Source organism: Anguilla anguilla, chromosome 17 (genome assembly GCF_013347855.1).
Source record: "Anguilla anguilla isolate fAngAng1 chromosome 17, fAngAng1.pri, whole genome shotgun sequence".
Classification (NCBI taxonomy): Eukaryota; Metazoa; Chordata; class Actinopteri; order Anguilliformes; family Anguillidae; genus Anguilla; species Anguilla anguilla.
This window is the reverse complement of record NC_049217.1, coordinates 17,464,799-17,486,176: the sequence shown is the minus strand read 5'-3', so window position 1 is coordinate 17,486,176 and position 21,378 is coordinate 17,464,799. Positions and strand designations below refer to the sequence as shown.

At 53.5% G+C, this 21,378-nt stretch overlaps 1 protein-coding gene across 2 annotated transcripts in view; it reads right to left on the bottom strand.

The window, feature by feature from the left end:
- Positions 1-21,378, bottom strand: part of LOC118216695 (retinoic acid receptor alpha) — a 151,304-nt gene that overhangs the window by 22,208 nt on the left and 107,718 nt on the right. The gene's annotated exons all lie outside the window — the stretch shown is intronic.

Genomic DNA, 21,378 nt, shown 5'->3' with positions numbered 1-21,378 from the left:
GCGATATGTTAAAATCCTCAGGCATTACGCTTTGTATGTGTGAAATACACATGACGGCCAAAGTGAACAGAAATTTCCCTCCTGCGATTGGTTAAATATAACTTACCCTTATAACTTAATCTTAAATATAACCTAACCCAAATGTACATACACTTGCACACAGCAGGAAGGCTGTTCCAGCTCACCAGTCACTGTTGCCGGATGTCCCTCAAACAGCACATCTGACAGCTAAAGCTTCCCACACTCACAGCGATGTGATGATGCAATGACGTGATGAAGCAATGGCGTGATGAAGCAATGGCGTGATGATGCAATGACAGAAGCAAACCCGCTAGAAACAATCGCCGCTGTCCTACCCGTCGGGCGGGCGAGGCCCGGTGTCTCTGTAGCCGCTACAAGACCCAGCTGTTCAAACCGGCCCCGGTATGGTCACGCCCCTCAAACCGTCACGGACAGACATCCAACCGTAAGTCAGCCTCTTCAAAAATGTGTCACCGTCTGCACGGTACACGTGTGAACCAGTCAGTGTGTGTACACACATCACTGAGGATGGGCACTGTCAGAGTATACACACACACACTCATGAAACATGGACAGACAAAAACACACACAGACAATATTAATGAGGACAATAAGTGTGAAGAGTACCTGACTGCACACACACACACACACAGAAAGCGCAAACTCTAGGCACGCTTTCCAAAATGGCGGCAGCTGAAAACCCAAACGCACTATCCCCCAATCTATTGCAGGGCAACGTTAAGGGAGTTAGCCGTGTAATTACAGAACATGGCAGGGCTGCAGCTGACCCTCGAGTCGGCTCGGACACCCAGGTCACATGACTCAGCAGAGAAGTGACACACCTGCAGATACCAGAGAATGGAGGGAAAAGATGGAAAAGTGGCAGGAGACTGAGAGAGAGGGGAAGAGAAGGAGGGAGTGAAAGCGAGCGAGAGAGAGGCTAAGGGAAAGTGAAAGAAGGAGGCCACAAGAGAATAAAAGAAGCTGAAATAAATAGAGCAGGGTAAAGAGAGAGAGAGTGAGAGAGAGAAACTGAGAAAATAAAGGAGGCTGGGCAAACACTAACACACACACACACACACACACACACACACAAACACACACTCGCACACACACACGCACACGCACACGCACACGCACACGCACACGCACAGGCACACACACACACACACACACACACACACACACACACACACAAAAACACTCACCCTCACACACACAAACGCTCTTTCTCCCTGACCAGAACCACCTGGTTAGTGCAAATGAAAAGCAGATCTGCAGCTTTATACACACGGCATACACAGTGTATCTACACTTTCCTTCAGCCCCCAGTTGGGCTCATAATTAATTTAATGCAGAACAAATGTCCTCCTAATACAGGCAGACCGACGCAGCTTAATGTCGCCGAGCGGCCATTCTCCTCTAAAAAACAAAACTTTAAAAAAACAGCCGTTTCAGTCAACCTGAACTGCAGGGTGTCCGGGAGAAACCCCTCAAATTGCGTCTGAACACGCTCCTCCCACTCCGATCGGCACGCAAGCAACAGACAAAAAAACACGTGGATATTTTGGGCCTTTGATTCTGAATATTTATCTTTTTTATGAAGCGTGTGAAGGGAGGAGTCTCCCGCTCGGGATGCCCGCCCGCAGTAGCCGCCGTCCCCAGCGCGCTGGCAGCCACTACAGCCCGTGTCACACAAATAAAGCTTAAATAGAACACGCTTACATAACCAATCAGATTCCCTCGCTCCTACTCACCTCCGCGGCTCCCTCTCTCTCACCCGCCATTGTTTACAGGGCACTGTGGCCATCTAATCTGGAGCCATTACAGGCAAGATTATTACAGGGCTCAGAGGCCTATTATCTGTATTAAAGCTGCCATCAATTACACATACATCAAACAAACTCTCTCTCACACACACATACCCATTACACACACACACGTCACACCCACACCCACACACACACACATACAGACACACACATCACACACACATAGTAGCCAGCAGCTATATAAAGAGCAACCCCTTCTCCCTCTCTGAGCCTAATGAGAGCACAATATAAAAATGTGGGCCATACGGACGTGGCTGGAAAGCAGGCCGCTGACTGTAATTAAACACAGTTGCAGAGGACAAGGCCTGGGAGACAATGCTGGGCTTGTCTTCCATGCAAGCCAACACTGTCCAGCACTGACCACCGGAGTTTAGTCTTTCTACTCAACCAGCCAGCAAGGAAGCACTTCAGCCGTTTGTGACTGAACTCAGTACGGGGAGGAATCACTGCTTAGCTGCGGCTCAGTTTAACCAGGACAGCAAAAGCGCTTATCTGGGTGTTTGGACAGGCGCTGAATTTAAACACAGGCAAAGATAAAGATAAATACATTACATTACAGGCGTTTAGCAGACGCTCTTATCCAGAGCAACTTACACAACTTTTTACATATAGTGCATCCATTTATACAGCCGGATATATATACTGAAGCAATGCAGGTTAAGCACCTTGCTCAAGGGGACAACGGTAGTGTCCTACCTGGGAATCAAACCTGTGACCTTCCGGTTACAAGACCAACTCCTTACCTATTAAGCTATACCACACTGCCACCAATACTTCGACAGCGACTTCAGAACAGACATTTGTGCAAGAGCAGCCATTCCCTTTTCGGCTTTCAGAAACCGTGGATTAGGGTCACCGTCTTTTCAAACGAATACGACGGCGCTCAGCCTCTCCCGATTAGCCAGGACAGGCGGCGGCTGGGGACAGCCCGGGCAGTAAGCACCACGGCAACGCGAAGGCATTTCGGTGTGTAATCTTCGCATCCCCCTTTCCCCAGGTGCCCATAGATGAAAACGGGCCGCAGGGTCTCGTTCACATCAGTTACCGGGCCCGGCGCTGACGCATGTTAATGAGGACGCTCCCCCTCGTTCAGAGTGATATGAAGGCTCCATCAGCAGGCCCACAGCAGCAGGCAGAGCCATGGAGGGGCCAGGAGAGCCCTGCTTTTCTCCTCTGAAAGCACCAGGTGAACCCTGCAGCCCTGAAGGTGCATGCAGGCGGGTGACAAACTAAAAGGAAAAACCTGAATAAATGAGTGGAGAAACATAACGAATGCAGATGCCTCCATACAGGTGTGCTGCATGATGCAATTATGCAATTAACATCCTGTCATGCATGTATACAAATGGCTCGTGGTGTCCCAACACCTTACTAAGACACTTCATGTTGGTTTTTCCTTTAATTTGTCACCCGTCTGTGCATTATAATATAGTAGAATATAGTATACATGAAGGTATGTTTTTTTTTCTCTTTTTGAGAGTGGTAATTTTGCCCTTCATATAAGGGACAGTTCGACACACTTTTAACTGGTAGTTATGCCACCAGAACCTCTACTCTACTGGCCTGACTGTTGTCACAAATGAAGCTTAGCTGAAAATGAAGCAGGGCTAAGAATATCCCCCCCCACCCCCACACAGACAGCCACAGACTCAGACTGAAACACCACATTACAGCCACTTAGCAGACACTCTCATCCAGCGTAGCTTACACAACCTTTGTACACAGTTTCCATTTATACGGCTGGATGTTTACTGAAGCGAGTCGGGTTAAGTACCTTGGCCTTCCTGGGAATCGAACCTGGCAGTTCGAATCGAACCTCTGGTCCCAGTTCTCTAACCATTATACTACACTGCCGCCCACAGGACCCACTGTCCTGGGGAGGAGATGGAAAGGCGTTTGCCTGGCTTACACGCGACATGTTTCCACGGCGCGCCCAACCAGGGCCCACGGTCTGCCGACCAATCACAGACAGCGCAGTAAGATCGTGCTAGTTCTATGAGTCAAGCAAAATCTGGCCTGCTCGACCAGTGTGAAATGTCACAGGGAGGAAGTAGTTTAGAAGGCTCCGCCCATCCAGATTGTGCAACCTTATTTGCATATTATCGATAGGTCACAAGAGAAAGTAAACAGAGGTTTCACAGCCCACGCCGTACACATGGCCCTGCACGCTATCCGCATCGCTGATCAGATGCAATCTTCGTGTCACGGCCTCTCGAAGCTTGAATTTAAAGCAGTAGTGCCGGGGTCTCTTGCTAGCGCCACCGACGGTGCAAATTTCACAGCCTAGCTCAATAAAACGGCACGGCTGTACGCGGGTACAGCTAGCAGTGCGACTCCTCAACTCTAAAAGATGTTCCAGAGTTAGCATAGCTTCAACAATAGCCGACATTCATGCAAACAGCCTCATTTGCCATACCCGCGCTGGGAGAGTGGCTCTAAATGCTAAGGCGCGGGTCTGGCCTTGACGGGCCCGGCAAAGGAAACGGTGGATGTGGAGGCTCAGAGCAAGCCGGCAGCCGGGGCCGGGCTTTACTGGGTCTTATGGGGGTATGCGAGTATTTGAGAAAGAAGCCCGTTTGTTTATTTTCAAGCGCTTCAGGAATGGACTGCCCGGCGCAGGTTCCTCTTGTGAAAACATTTGTCTTTCAAGCTGTTTTTTCAACAGTGGAGGGAGAAGGGGGAGGGAGAGCGGGACAGAGAGAAAGGGTGGGAGAAAGAGGAGAGAGAGAGAGAGAGAGAGAGGGGGAGAGGCTGGGTTGTTTATACAAGAAATGCAGGCAGAGGGAGGTTAACGCTCCCTCTCGCTGCTGGGTCAACCTACGGGGCACAAGACTCACACAGAGACCTACAGCACGGTCAATCTGCACGGACCTTGCAAAACCACAAACCCGTTCCTCACACAGAGACCTACAGCACAGTCGATCTGCATGGACCGTGCAAAACCACAAACCCGTTCCTCACACAGAGACCTACAGCACAGTCGATCTGCATGGACCGTGCAAAACCACAAACCTGTTCCTCACACAGAAGAGGAAGTATAAAACTGGAAAGGCCGAGTCTGACCTCCCCATTCAGTTCTCCATTTGGACGCTCCCAGTTCCTCAGTGTTCTGTGTCAGTCAGTGTGACCAGGCGGCTGGTGGAAGTACCAGGGCTCGTAGTCAGCAGAGCTGGCTGAGGGACTCACACACACTGGGTCAGACTTGGCACACACCCCTTCTGAAGGGCACGATCACCTTTCACCCTAACCTTAACCCTCAGACCTCCATATTTCCCCTCCTGAGCCACCTCGCCTCTACTCCTCCCAGCCAACGATGCCAGTCAACACCCTGCTGCTCTCCTCTAAGCCCGCCCCTCTCCTCTCGGACACGCCCTACGCACCAGCCTCCCCTCTGGAGCCGCAGCGCCCCGCGCGGTCACCTGTCTCAAAGCGGCGTTCCCGCCCTGCGATCAGCCATGTTCCCCAACTCGCCGCTGCCCGGCACCGGGCCGTCCGGCAGGCCGGCTGAACCCGAGACGGGAGGTAAAGCCGTGGTCCGAGAGGTCTATTCCAGAACACTCCGGTCTATTCTGAGCTCCCTCCCGCGCCGTTTGGCCAACCTTGAAAAGGAATGCGGTGACAGCGTGCGAGGGAGGACGTGGGACCCCCGCACTCCGGGGGGGGGGGGCGGGGAAGCGGGGCGCAGGGCGCGGGGAAGCGGGAAGCCCCAGGGCCCGGATGCAGGGTTTTCCCCTGGACGGGTCCCAACACCGCTCCCCTGCTGAAGCCACGCCCACCCCGTCCCCAGGGAGACTCTCCTCTCATACAGGAAATGGGAATGTTTGGATAAGAGAGAGAAAGGGACAGAGAGAGAGAGAGAGAGAGAGAGAGAGAGAGCTCCATGCTAAATATTCTAAATAATTTATATTGAATGAAAGTGGGGGGCAAAATGCACACCTTCATCATCTGTTCATTTACATCTAGGCCAAAGGTAAAGCAGCACCCCCCCCCCCTTCCTCCTGGACAGGGAAGCCTGGGGGGGGGACTTTGGGACAGCACCTCCTTAAGCTCCCTCTTTCAGAACTCTTCCCATACAAACGCTCCAAAGGTCTGAGAGTACAGCCGATAATGCTGTGGCCAGAAAGGGCAAAAACGCAAAGAGCTACATCTTAGCCGAGACAGAGAAAAGCTGCTCGTGTGGTGCGACCCCTGAGCCCAGGGGCTGATGGGAAATGGTGTGAGGTGATAAGGCAGTGTAAAGTGGAAAGAGATGTTTGAATATAACACGCCAGACAGGGTAATGAAAGGTCTGAACATTGTGTGTTTGAGGGTGTGTGTGTGTGTGTGTGTGTAGGTGTGTGTGTGTGTGTAGGTATGTGTGTGTGTGTGTGTGTGTGTGCTACGTGCGCGTGTTTGTCATGCCAGACGAAACACTTAAGGCTCTGAATTATGACGTTGGCAACTCAACAAGGGGACTATTTCAGGAGGGAATCTGACGCGAGCTCGCGCTCAAAGCTGGGGTGAAGGTCAAGCTAGCGCTGCCCTGCAAACGTAACACCCGGCCTCAGAGCCCCCTGTTTGTTTTGGACGCTCCGTCTCAGGGCTCTGACGGACGGCCGCCCCCTCCCTCGCTGGCACGGCTCCCGGCCCGGGTGGAGAGATGGGCGGCGCGGAGCTCAGTTTCCCCGTTTGAGCGGTTCGCGCAGGAGACGAGGCCAGCCGAGACCTCGGGCGGACGAGCGCAGAACGCACGACCGTGTCTCTCCGCTTTTCGCTTTTCGTCCTCGGCCTTTTGGCGAAACGTTCCGCCGCCATTTTACCCCCCTTTTGATCAGCGTGCGGGGCGTGGACGCTGGCACCGTTCCCGGGCGCAGGTCTGGCCCGTGCGTTCCCCAGCCGGGGCGGGTTGAAGCTGTGCCAGACACCCGAACGCACTCTCTGACCTCTTCATCTACTCTGTGTCCTCAGTAAGGCTCCGAGCGAGCGCTCTCCTGGCCCGTTACTGGTCGGGATCCAGCAGGACATGTCACGCAGCGAGCATTTATCACTCCTTTGTAATTTTCCTCACGGAACAACCACACAACCCACTTCTCCACCTGAGGCCAACTCCTCCGTTAGCATGGTGACACAGGCTCTGTGAGAGGAGGCACAGAGAGGCTACTCCTCCGTTAGCATGGTGACACAGGCTCTGTGAGAGGAGGCACAGAGAGGCTACTCCTCCGTTAGCATGGTGACACAGGCTCTGTGAGAGGAGGCACAGAGAGGCTACTCCTCCGTTAGCATGGTGACACAGGCTCTGTGAGAGGAGGCACAGAGAGGCTACTCCTCCGTTAGCATGGTGACACAGGCTCTGTGAGAGGAGGCACAGAGAGGCTACTCCTCCGTTAGCATGGTGACACAGGCTCTGTGAGAGGAGGCACAGAGAGGCTACTCCTCCGTTAGCATGGTGACACAGGCTCTGTGAGAGGAGGCACAGAGAGGCTATTCCTCCGTTAGCATGGTGACACAGGCTCTGTGAGAGGAGGCACAGAGAGGCTACTCCTCCGTTAGCATGGTGACACAGGCTCTGTGAGAGGAGGCACAGAGAGGCTACTCCTCCGTTAGCATGGTGACACAGGCTCTGTGAGAGGAGGCACAGAGAGGCTACTCCTCCGTTAGCATGGTGACACAGGCTCTGTGAGAGGAGGCACAGAGAGGCTACTCCTCCGTTAGCATGGTGACACAGGCTCTGTGAGAGGAGGCACAGAGAGGCTATGTTTGGCCCCCTGGTCCACGGCAAGGCTTCAGACAGTCCTTGACCTAAATAACATGTGTGGCCATAACCACGGAAACAGGAATCCAAAGCACATTAAGGCGGTTTAGGGAGTGCGCCTCGGCATTAACCCTTTAAGGTGTAAGAGCACAAACATGTGATTAGAATGTTATTAACTGAACATTCTAATGCTGCTGCAACCATCACTGCTGGTAATTGAAAGCAATGGAGTTCTAGAACACTGATTTATAATTTTTAAAAAACATTCCAAAAAAGCCCACTCTTCAAAGGGTTCACACAGGCTATGTGGGCAGTGTACCTTACTAATATGTGTCATTGTAACATGAGGCCCAAACAGCATAGCCTTAACGAAAGAATGTTTGCTAACAGTATTAAAATGTAATCCTGTGCCCATCGGCCTGTTCTTCTTGTGTTAATGGCACGTTTTCAGGACTCCTGACATAACGGCAACTCTCACAGCAAGTCCGAGCAAAGACGGCCCTGAAGACCAGTCCACGTCCGCGTTCATCATCGCACCGCGTCAACACGCAAGGGGCAGCTCTGTCGCCCCGGCGACGCCATTCTGCTTGTGGCCGATAGGTACCCAGCTGACACTGGCTTGAGGGAGGGGGATGCCAAATTCCCCTAGCGGGGCCTCCACCGGCCGTCGGCCCGCGAGGGGCTTGGAAGCGCTCGGGATGCTCGTCGCGTAGAGCGGATCACGTGACCCCCTCGGGTCCCGGCACACAAACGCAAAGCTCCCGCCGCAGCGAGACCACGCCGGCCCTGCGCCCCACCGCTAAAACACCGCCGGCCGGCGTGACCCACATCGGACCGGAACGCCCGCGTTTAATGACTGAAGGCTGAAACTCTTGGAGGAGCAGGTGAAGAGAGCTCTCTGCGTCGCGGGGGTGAAAGCGCGAGGCGGACGTCCGCGTGCGGAACGCGTCTCCTCCTCCCCCGCCGCGGCGGCGAACCGCGGGCGGACGGGAACGCGCGCGGCCAAGGTCACAGCCCAAAGTGCCGTCAGGGCGGCCGCACGTCCTTGTCAACAGGCAAAGGGACAGCGCCAATGTGTCACCCTGGCAACAAAAAAAAAAAAAACACTCCTGCAAGCCGGCTGAAAGGCTTCACATTAACCGCCACTTCAGCCAGCGCAGGGGGGGGACACTCCGTGCTTAAGTGACTCCTTCCCTTCCTTCCAAGTAAAATGCGTCAAATGCACAGTGACTGACAGAGGCAGAAAATACACAAGGTTAGCTTTGTTTCTCGCTTTAGATGAAGATTACACGACCCTGCTAGTCGTGCTCAAACAGTCATTCGCGCATCCAGGACGTGCCTGCTACCTCTGAGTCTAAGTGAGCACCTAGATTAAACTGTGGAGAAAAAAGAGGGAGGACGATCAATCATGTAGAGCACTTGTGCTAAGGAGGCTTTCACAGAGGGAAGGAAAAGAGGGAAGGAAGAGAGGGACGAGCGAGAAGAGGGGGAAGAAAGAAGGATGAGGCGAAGAAGGAAATGACAGGATGGAGGCAGAGGGGGGGGGAAGAGTGGAGAGAGGGAAAAGGAAAAGGTAGAAAGTAGAGGAGATGGACAGAGGAAAATGGGGACAAAAAGAGGGGAGGGAGAAGAAGGTACCCATCCCAAAGGCAGGCCTTGTCATGCAGATTTCTCCAGCCTTCACTCACGAGGAAACGACAGTCGATTTGGGACGAGGGACGTGACGGATCACTCCAAACTCGAGCTGGATTCCCATTCTGAACACGGCCTATCAGGGCTCAGCCTGAGAGCGCGTGTTCTGGAAGATTCCTCTGCCCCTGCGGAGCTGCGCAGCCCTAATCCTTCCCGCGCGGGTTGTACAGCGCAGCGCTCTCTAAGCCGTAGCGGTGATTTGCATTGCAGTTTGCAGTCTCCGCGCGTAGCGCGCTAGCGGGCTAACGGATGGCTGGCAGGCGAGCTCTGTGCGAAGCGGCCTCCGCGGGGCAGTTCCTGCGTATGTAAGAACGCCCGTGAACGTTATCAGTAAAAACGAAACCCCGCGCGGGCCTTCTGTCGGCGCTAGCTGATCTGCAGCTGTGCGGAAGAGCAAGGCTCCCGATGCCAGTCGCTGCTCGACTGAGCCAACCAGCCAACAGGCCCACATCGGAGGGCGGCTCTGGCTGTTCGGACACAGGAAAGAGACGAGGGCGGGGGGTGAGTGGTGGGGGGGGGGGCACGTGGGCCCTCCTGGGGAGGTACAGCGGTCTCCTTTCCCTTAAGAAACACAGCTGAAATATTTGGAATAGCCAGACAGTGAACTATGTGAAGACGGAACTCGCGAGGGCAATCCTGATCTCACTTCGCCCGTCAGACAGCACGCTGTCCGAGCAAAATCTGTGGTGTATCTGCTACATATTTCACCGCGTTGTGAATAAATCATATTCCAAAAGAAAGAGATGTCTGCGTTTGGCATTAATCATATTCTTCAGGACTTCTGAGTCAAGAAAATAAAGAGACATGAAAAATAAGCTCAGTAAGTCTCAGAAGATTGATCCACAGGACCCCTGCATATCGAGTGTCTTTGTTCATTGAGCAGGGGGACAAATAATGAACCAAAAAACGCACAGCCTCACAGAGCCTGACTCACTGAAGAATTAATAATACTGCCCAGGTTTTTCCAGAACCATCCTTTTCTCTACCCAAGATCCATCTACTACTGTGAGAAGCTTCTCCTGAGATGAGCACCCTGAGCCTGAGAGTGGAGCACGCCACCAGTTACTGTTTTACTCTTCCTCTCAGCTCCACTATCCTTTCTTGCCGTCTGATTGGTCGGGTCGTTTGTTGTCGTCCCCCCCCCCCCCCCCCCCCCCCATGGAGAGCCGGCCGACCCAATTTCACCAGACCAGCCCGACAGTGGGCGTTCGTTTTTGGAGGCTCCCCCCCACGTCCCCCCCCCCCCCCCCCGCCGCGCTTGACCCAGGAGAGAGGCTCTCCCCACCCCACCCCCACCTCCATTCGGAATTAGTGTGAAAATGGCGGCTATTTCAACCGCCACTTTGTATTTTAATTACATCGTCAGGGTCCCTGAGAGCCAGCGACCGTGGAAAGCAGGACAAATTCAATTTAGTCTGTCTTCCCATCACTTGTCCAAGGCCCGTCACGGCCAGCTTTGGGCAGCAGAGACGGATGGCGCTTGTTTGCCTGCTCTTTCTCCCGGGTTCTATCGGGGGGCTGGTTAGCTGCACATTTCGACACGATGAGAAGAGGTCAGGGCCCCAGAGCAGCCTCGCCTCCAGGCTCATTTGTCTTTTGCTCGCGCGACAGAATGGCGGTCCGACGCGGCCGCCGCTGGCGCTAGCTTCCAGGGATCCACTGAAAGCACAGGACATACATGTGTGTGTGTGTGTGTGCGTGTGTCTGCGTGTGTGTGAGCATTTGTGTGTGTGTGTGTCTGTTTGTGTGAGTGTGTACGCGTGCGCATGTGTGTGTGTTATTGTTGTCATCTTTCATGCAGCATGGTCTGAATCTGAAACAAATTGTTTTTCATAACAGGGACACTCACTTCCTGAATTAAACCCTCGGCTTCGCACTCAGACCCCTGGGAATATGAACCTTACAACATGCACATAAATATGCACACACACACACACACAGTCATACAAACACACACACACACACACATTACAAATACACGCACACGGACACGCACACATACAGACACATTCACACGCACACACAGACACAGTCATACAAACACACACACACACACACACACACACGCACGCAAACACACGCACACGCACACACATACACAGACACATGCACACGCATGTACGCAAACACACATCTTCATCCGTAAATAGATCAGACAGTCTTCTCTTGCATTATTCAGGAGGCAGGACCCCATCAGAAGCAGGGCGGTGGGAGAAGGCAGGGTGGGGGTTGGGGGGTTGGGGGCGGGGCGCGTACCCTTGTCCGTTTCGCGTGGCCTGGCAGAGTCAGGGAAAGGCACGGGGGGAGGCGTGGAGAACAGCGCCCGCGCAGCGGCTCCGCAGCGCCATGCATTAATAAAGACGGGCGTCGCGGCGCGGCGAAGGACGGGGGAATGAAGACGCGGCGGAAGAGCAGGCGGGAAGGAAGGAGGGCTGGGAGGGATCCGCAGAAACGGAGCAGAGCGGCACAGAAAAGCATCGGCCGTACCTCACACGGGGGGAGGAAGTGGGGGAGAGAGGGCACCCTAACACAGTTACTAAGTCTCTCTCTCTATCTCCCGCTCGCACTCTCTCTTTCTCTCTTTCTCCCTCGCTCTCTCTCTCTCTCCCTCGCTCCCTCTCTCTCTCTCTCTCTCTATCTCTCTGTGTGTGAAACTGGGCTTAATGAAGAGGAGCTCTCTCTCAAGGCTCTGACAGAGAGATCAAACACCGCCGGAGAGGCCAGGTCGAGGGGAGGGGGATAGGGGAGGGGAGCGATTTCGGGCAGAGGGGAATCAAGCCGCGGGGCCAGTGTTCCCACGCAGCTTTCCTCCGTCAAACCCAGCCCCTTTCAACCGGTCCGCTCTCGCTCACTCGCTCGCTCGTCGGCACGGCTCTCAGAAGCCCAGGGCAGCTCAGACACGCGATGCTCCCCGACTTCCTGTCCAGAAAAGGGGCGTGGTCGACCGTGCCCAGCAGGGCAAAAAACCTTTGAGCCGCTTCTCTCTCCCGCGATCACTACCACCGTCACACGGCAGGCGTGCTGTTCAAGGTGAACCGTGGTGGCCAACCGCGACGCTCCTCGCAATTTCACGTTAGAGGAGGGCCGAGGAAGTGACAGCGAATGGCGGTCAGGGCAACCGCACGGACGGCGAGCAGAAGAGCTGGAGGACGGACGAGGCTCGCCTTTTTCGCACCGCCGGGTGAACGGCCACCGCAGCCGCGGTGCAGCAGGGGCACGCACAACCGGCTCAAGGGCACCAGCGAGACACGGGCATGTTCATCACGAGGACGTCGGGGGCGTTGCCTCTGTTTTCTGGGGGAGGTGACAGTGTGGGGGGTGGGGGGGGGGGGAGGTTTGGACGATGACAAACAGCGCACACCGTAACGTACTAAATAGGACGAGGATATAGGTCATTGTGCACCAAGCACCCATTTTACAACCAGCCCTCTTCCACAGCGCTGGAGCAGGTCCAGGTCTGCTCTGAAGAATATGACTCATCTGGCAGTCCTCCATCTCGCCCGCAGTTTGTCAGTTCACACAGGATCAAAGCTGCTCAGGGAGAGAAGAAAGGGGGTGGGGTGGGGTGGGGGTGGGGGGGGAGGCACATTTTCTCGTTGTGAGGTTTTACGTTCCGTTCACCCGAACTGTGCAAACGGGGGAAACGTACGGCTCCCCCCTGCACCAGAGGTGCTGGAAACACGTCCGGACAGCCCAGGGTAACAGCGAGCGCCGTGTTTCATCTCCCGCTCCTATCTGGGCCATGGGACGGAGGCCCAGCGCCCCCGAGCGCCATGAATCCTCCCGCCGCGCGCGGGGCGGCCTCCGATCCGCCGCCGTTTGCCCTCTCTTACCGCACCAAGAAGGAAGAAATAAACTTGGCTAAAATTAATCCCGAAAGCCAAAGACAGCGCTAAAGCTGGAACACCTGAGAGAGGGAGGAAGGAGGGGAGACGGGCGGAGGGTCTTTACGACGCTGTCGACGAGTCGGGGCCCACACAACAACGTGGCTGCGCATCTTACGGCTGCGCGTCTGCGTGTCTGCGCCTGCGCGTCTGCGCCTGCGTACCTGTCGCAGCGCCGCGCGGCGGGGTCGGCGGAGTTCGCGCGGATCCCACTTTCTAATTTGGGCGCTGCTGCGCGGCCCTCGGGGCAAGTGGGAGGGTCAAAAACCGCCAACCCCGCCAGCCCGCCATCGCCTGCCGGGTGCGGTGGAAACCGCTCACACGGTCTACAGTCAAATCAAACACCCACTTCTCTGATCCGACGGCCAGATAAGCAGGGAGCGAAAATAGCAACGTGACGCTTATTACAGCACAACGGCTTCCCTTATCTAGCGTGGGTGTTCACCGGCAAGCGCTGGAGCGACCCGTTCCTCTCTGCCACAACAAGCGCGGTTACCATCTGCTTTGCGCCGAAGATAGCGAGGCAGGGCGTGGCCGTGACCTGAAGTCACCCCGGGCAGCGTGTGAAAGTGAAGCCGCGGAAAGCGACGAAAACAGGAAGGTGAGGCGCGCGCGCGCTCTTCGGCCCATTCACCATGCCGAGCGCGTCCCCTCCGCCAATACCCAGCCCAGGCGCCATCTTCATTTCACACACGCACCAGTCAGATCATCTCGCATAAGGTCTGGGATATTCCAGCTTCCCCTCTAAGGCTACCCCAGTGTTAAGGGATTGTATCTGTGTGCATGTTTCTAGTGGTATTGCTACGGGACAGAGCAACGCTTTCAACAGGCATGCATCACAGGGGAAGAGAAACAAGAGGCACAGCAGACGTAAAAGTTTGAAATGGGACCTCCCCCGTCCCGCGGCCTGCGAGCGGCTCCTTGCTCTGCGTCGCCGGCGCAGCGGCGGGCTCAGGGGTCTGAGCCCCGGGGGGGAACAACTGCTGCCCCCCGGGGGCGGGGCGGGAGGAGGGGGAGGAAGAGGAGGGACAGAGCTGGGTGGCACAAGGCTACCCCGCCCCCCACCCCTCTGTTACCCCAGCTCTGATGTCTGGCTTCCACACAGCACTGCTTACAGGTATGCCCGCGGTCGGTCATGAGCGCAATGCATTCGGTAATCGAATGAAAGCCGCTCAATTACCCCCTGATTCATGCTCACTCCATGATGAATGGCATTTGCTAGATCTTTTCTTGTAACTGCTGCTCAGGCTGGCTTTTATGCCTTTCAGCCTTTGAGCTTCAGCTGAGTGTCCTTACATGTGGGAGCAAACAATGGTACTGATAACATCTTATCTGTGGAGCACCTTTCAGCTCACATTTCAAAGGGCTCACAGCAGCTTATCGGTGAAATACATAATTCCAGCTGTTAGTTATGACTGAACATTACACAGCGTAGATCCAGGACCTCGTTCAGTCCGATTCAGACTGAAGAGAGCAACGGACTGAATTCACAGGCAACTCAAAATAAAACCTTTACTTTACCGAGCTCTCAAAGGGAATGAAGCCTGACTTTCCTTGGCCTGAAAGTCTGTCCTCCGATGAACAGAATGACTGGCTGGCTGGTTGTCTGAGCTGACGGTCATTTCACACCTAGTCAGCGTCCCCGTGACACACAGATGTCTGTACCTCACCCCTCCCCTGCTCGTGCTAGCTGTCATACCCTGCCGTTATCCCAGCCAGAGTGGCTAACGCGCGCAGGCTAATGGGTCCAGGAGGAGACGTGTGACTAACGTCCCAAAACGCCAACACAAAACCAGCGGTGTGGTCTGAGGCAGAGGGGTGAGAAGCCCCAAATCCTCGGTGGAAGACCGTTTCTGTCATAGATTCTTTAAGCCTGACCTGGCCAGACTGGCTTACTCCCCCCCTCCCCAAACCCCCAACCCCCACCACCAAAACCCCCTCCCTCTCCATCTCACCTGGCTGAGGGAAACCTTTCAGAACATGTTCAGCCAAGAAGGCCCAACTCCCAGCGACCACTGTGTTCTTGGCTTGTGAAAACACGCCAGCCGGTGCACGTTACGGTACATAGTTCCCGTCAGTCCTCAAATACCTTTTTTTATTCAGACATTCAAGTCAGACAATTCCTCCCTTATCAGGGAATGTGGATTCCCTGCCTTGCTGTGTCATGTTTTGTTTTTTTGTATTCTATTCAGGCATGAATTGGCCTGCAGTGTTATTCGAAGCAGGTCCTCCAACAGTGGCTGAAAAGGGTACCTTTATAATCCCGTCAGCCAATCCCACCGCAAGAAGACCAACTTCCTGTCTGCAGCATTCAACAGCCGAACCAAACAGTGCCAACTTTCCTTCGGTACGTTTTCTTGGTCATTTACGATCTGCTGTACAGACGCACAGCGACAACAGGCACGGTGAGGTGATAGACCAACCAGAAAAGAGCACGCGGTCACCTGACCCATCAATCCTCCTCAAAGCGATTAGTAACGATCTAATAAACCCAAACCCGATATAACAGTGCTGGGAAAAGGAGCCCAGCACCTCCACCCCCGGAGGGCTAGCAGAGCCGATCGGGGCACTTTAATTAGATGGAGGAGAGTAACCAGATCATGCCTCGCTGAGGGCAGACACTGACGGAGGCGCAGCGCGCCGCGTTCTCTGGTAATGGGAAAACAACGGTCACGGCTACAGGGTTCCTGCTCCTCCAGCACCAGCCGCTGACCCAAATTCAGCTGCAGCAGCCCAACGGAGCGAGGCGGGAGGTTTCAGACGGGCGTCCAGAAGATCCTCCTCCTCCTCCTCCTCCTCCTCCTCCAGCTCCTCCTTCCCGCAGTGGGAAACCCGCGGCTCCGTGTTGGGTTCACCCTAGACGAGACGGCCCGTGTGTAGGGTGCACATGGTACGTGCGGCCCACGCGAGGCCGCTCTCGTGTGTTAACCGCACATAAGCACGTCCCCTCAGCCTGCGTATCCGATCTGTTATTAAAAGGCTTTGTGAAGGTAATGGGGGAGACCCATGCTATCGCAAAACGGCCTGGTGCGGTCAACCTGGGGGGCGAGGGCAACAGATTCATACGGCTTTACACCGACAGCCCCCGCCGTCCTCCCACCGCACAAACGCCCATCCCGTCGACCTTCGACCTTTCCAATCACCCTCAAAAGCCCAGCCTGAGAATTACTGACCACAAGCGGGTCACACCATATGGGGGGGGGGGGTTAAACTGTTTTCTTTCTGTCTGGTTTCTTTTGTTTAATGTCAGTATTGTAGATTCTTTTAACTTTTATCTTTCTCTTTTAAGCTCTGTACACCCCAATCCAATTCCAATTCAGTTTCTACCGAATATGGCAAACAAACTTGAACTGAACTGAACTGAACTGAACCAGGAACTGCTGTTTTCAGATCAGAGTCAGACGGAAGGAAGGAGTGGAATTTAAGTGGAGTAAAGGTTAAGCTGCGCTCTCTGCGAGGGAACCGAAAGCAGGCTGCACCAGGCCTGCTGCCACAGGCGATCTAAGCACAGAGAGCGGGAGGGGAGAGACCAGCACAGAGAGAGGGAGGGGAGAGAGCGGCACAGAGAGAGGGAGGGGAGAGACCAGCGCAGAGAGAGAGAGAGGGGAGAAACCAGCACAGAGAGAGGGAGGGGAGAGAGCGGCACAGAGAGAGGGAGGGGAGAGACCAGCACAGAGAGAGGAGAGAGAGAGAGCACAGGTATCCTACGGGACACACTAGCACAGGTAGCTCTGAGCTGGCAGAGGAAGCGCAGGCCTATCGTACCCATGCACACGGTGCAAAATTCACCCACTGAACTGTTTAGCGTCGGCTTCAGTGTCTGTCCCAGTTTTATCTTCTCTTCAGCAAAGCAACGAGCAGTTCCACACACCACACCTGCTTAGTGTTCCAATGAGTCCTATCAAACGGGAAAATGCCCTCCTTTGGGCAAACAGCGACAGCAAAAATTACATTTTCCTTGCCTGTGTGTGGTTTTTCACCCAATAATCCATGCTCTATAAAACACTCAGTTTCCTACCCAGAGAATCCTCAATCAAACACTGCATTTCATGGAAGTGGATAGCTCTTATCACACCGAAGACTAATAACATTGTGCATATCTGATGTAACCCAACATGAAAGAATGTGTGCGTGTGTATGTGTGTGTGTGTGAGTGTCTGTGTGTGTGTGTGTGACTTGATTTGGATGCAGGGAAGTGTTCAGATGTGTGCAGTGACAGTGGGATTCGCTAGGAGGCCAGATAGGCTTAAGATAATATCCCATTTCTTCCTGTGCGTCTCTATGCATGCGAAATTCCAGTCACACAATACTGAAAACACTCAAGCTGTTCTGATAGGAGGGTCTGGGTCAGGTGCCATTGTAGCCTGCTGCTAACTGGCTTTTGATTGGCGCTGCCAGTCACAACATACCATCTCCACCCCTGGCCGTATGTACACCTCAACAGCCTCCTCTCTCCTCCCAAACAAAGGCAGGACATGCCTGTGATGCCGACCAGAGCTGCATGTGAATGCCAGACTTAACGTGCATATAAAAATGCTATTTGCAGTGGCGCTAAGAGCAAGCGCACACGCTACAAAACAACGCCAGCTCTTCCGCTGGCTGAATAATCGCTCCTATCGCTAATGCTAATGGACAGATTCGTCTGACGCCCGCCGTCTTTATTTGACGCACCCTGCGTTTTTTTGTTTTTGCGTAACGAAGAAACTGTCGGTTAAGGGATGAGCCTCGTCGCTGGGGCTGAACATTAAGGCCCTGGCGCTGGGTCTCCTCCAATTCAATCCAACAATTCCCCGTGTACACAAGTCCCACGCTCCCTGCCCCCTCTCTCTGACGCACGCGGGACATTCAAGGCATTCTGGGGGCCCCTCCTGACATCCGGGTCAGCCTTCCTCACCCCGGCCCAGCCCCGGTGGGCCCCCAGCCAGGACGGGACGCAGTCTGCCCGCTTCCACTGCTTTACTGCACACTTTAATTACCCTTCTTTTACACCCATTTTCTCCTTTTCCCATTTTATGACACCACATCCATTACAGGGTAACCCCCCCCCCTTAACCCCTCCCCCACCCATTTAAAAAGGTCCTCTCTCTTGCCTCCTCGCTGGTTTTATGGCACCCCCCCCCCCCCCCAGATCCCAGAGTGCTTAACAGGCCGCTCTCACCTCCATCTCAGGAGATTTTGGGGGCTGGGGGGGCAGGAAGGGTGTAAAAACTGTCTGAAGAGGGGTGTGAATGGCTCCTGCCCCTCAACATCTTCCAAAGTGAAGACCAATTTTTAAAGGAGTTTTTTTTTTTTTAAGCTGCATTTCCCTATAGTCAACAGTGCTTTCCTCCCCAACACATTTGTGCGTAATTTGCGAAGCGCCTGGCTGGGTGCACTTTTTATTTTGTCTGTTCTACCAGACTGAGATTTAGGAATCCATCGGCATAGCAACCAAATAACCTGATTCCAATTTACGTGAATAGTGCAATTGTCAGGTGGGTGCAACCATGGGTAACGTTAAGTTGATAGTGACAGTCATTGTTAAGGGCAATGGGACAGGGACTTGACACCATTCCCAATGCCATAAGCTTTCAGGAGACAAAAGCCATGCTTAATACCTTCCAGTAAAATGAGGTAGTGGTGGAAAGAAAACAATGGATCATTCGCAGTCTTGTGTTACACTTAATAAAATGGCACCATCTGAAGAGAAGGGCTTAGCCCAGTCTAGTACATCCACTATAACTGCATAAGCAGGCCATGACCCCGTTCTGCAACTGCATCAATAAAAATTAGCATAAATAAAATGCAAATGGGGCTATCCCAGCATGCATCTCTGCCGCAACTTGCTCTCACAAACGACAACATCAGTGAGCTCACAAAATTACATCTGCGCTGCTTCAAATTTGCCTAGTCATTTTTTTGTCTCGTATAGACATGAACAAATTTGGAGGAAAGCAACAACCTGGATTATTTCTGTGATGCTAGTTCTATTTCTATTGTCCAGAAACGAGGGGCAAGCTGGTGGCTCACAAATCAACCTTAACACAAAACATGTGCTATTCAAACTCCATGCCCTTCCTGTATTGATTTCTCTTGCAGCAGAGAGAGAGAGAGAGACAGAGAGAGACAGATAGAGAAAGAGAGTGAAAGAGAGGGAGAGAGAGAGAGTGTAAGAGACGGAGAGAGAGAGCAAAAAAAGAGAGGGAGAAAGAGAGCAAAAGAGAGGGGGAGAGAGAGAGTGAAAGAGAGACAGAGAGAGAGAGAGGGACAGAGGGGAAAATCAGGATCGGCAAGTATTCGATACAAATCAGATCCTGGGCCCTGCCGCTACGCCTTGCTGTAGAGCAAAGAGCCGTTCAGCCAGGCGGAGTCACGGGCCGCGTCCATCCCCCGCTACGTTTTCATTAGCGAGCGCGCGCACGCACGCACGCACGCACGCACCTTCCTGGCGTCCTTTAGGAAGGACGGATAGAGGGAGCGGAAGGAGGAAAGGGCTGAGCGCACACACACACGCAGGACCCGCGCGTGACAGTGCAGTGTCACTGGGAACGGGAAAGGCACGGGGGGGGGGCGGGGGTATCCATCTGCGGGGGCACAAACACGGCAGCCATTACGACGGGGCCCCTCCCCTTTACCGAGAGTCGCCGCACGCCTGGCCGGCTTCCTGCGCCGAGAGATTGATTTAAATAAAGAAGCTATGAATATTTTACTGCAGCTCCGCCCCCGCCCCCCCCCCCCCCCCCCACCCCTCAAACCCCCAACCTCCACTTCACCTTAGCCGCTTCAATCGCCACCTCGAGTGCACGCGTGAGCGCGTGATTATCGATATCAAGATTAAAGCCTATTGTCAGGTTGTCTTCTGCGTGCCCTCCACTTCCTGCCTGAACAACAATGAATCAATGACACCCTCCAGAGTCCTCCCATCGGCACTGCTTTGTTCATCAAAGAGGCCCTTTGCAAAGTAAATTGCCTGTTGTTCAGGGATTTAGAAGTCAAATCCCTCTCTCTTGTACTGTATGCTGACCTGTGGCTCTACACCAACTCCCTTATGCATGAGCTGTGACCTGCAAGAGAGACACAGAAAAGAGGGAGAGGCCAGGCAAATAAAGGAAGAAGCACATCGACTCCTGGTGGTAAAAGCACACTAACTCATGTTGGTAAGGGCACACTGACTCATGTTGGTAAGAGCACACTGACTCATGTTGGTAAGGGCACACTAACTCATGTTGGTAAGAGCACACTGACTTCTGTTGGTAAGAGCACACTGACTCCTGTTGGTAAGAGCACACTGACTCCTGTTGGTAAGAGCACACTGACTCATGTTGGTAAGAGCACACTGACTCATGTTGGGAAGAGCATGCTGACTCATGTTGGTAAGAGCACACTGACTCCTGTTGGTAAGAGCACACTGACTCATCTTGGTAAGAGCACACTGGCTCCTGTTGGTAAGAGCACACTGACTCATGTTGGTAAGAGCCTCACTGGCTCCTGTTGGTAAGAGCACACTGACTCCTGTTGGTAAGAGCACACTGACTCATCTTGGTAAGAGCACACTGGCTCCCGTTGGTAAGAGCACACTGGCTCCTGTTGGTAAGAGCACACTGACTCGTGTTGGTAAGAGCACACTGACTCGTGTTGGTAAGAGCACACTGACTCCTGTTGGTAAGAGCACACTGACACCTGTTGGTAAGAGCACACTGACTCATCTTGGTAAGAGCACACTGACCTTCTCGCTGTGAGGTCACAGTGCTATACACTGCACCACTGTGCTATGCTGACTGTTGTCTGAGCAAGTCTGATGAGGTATGATAGTGTTAACTCTGGCATAGTAGCCATTGAGCCTAGCAAATATTTGCTAAGTAGGTTGAAAAAGAAGAAAAGTGAACCATAACAGGCTATGTCATGTCACATTCTAATGTAAACGTACACCGACGGGAACTTCAGAAGCTTTTGTATAACTATATAACATGAATGTGTGATGGTGATAGTGCATACTGCGTAGTTAGACTGAAAGGTTAGAATTTATTTAGTGTACATGCTCCATTTAGCTTTATTACTTTCTGCAGTAGCCAGTAAGAAACAACGTAGCTTGATGAATGTCTTGGAGGAATGAGTTCACTTTTGTTTGCTTGATCTGGCAGTGTTACGCCTTTGTTTATGCTAACGTCAAAATGGAACGTTCCCGAAAATAGGGCCTCGATTCGGCAAACTGCCGGAGAAGCTTTTCCAGAACGCAGAC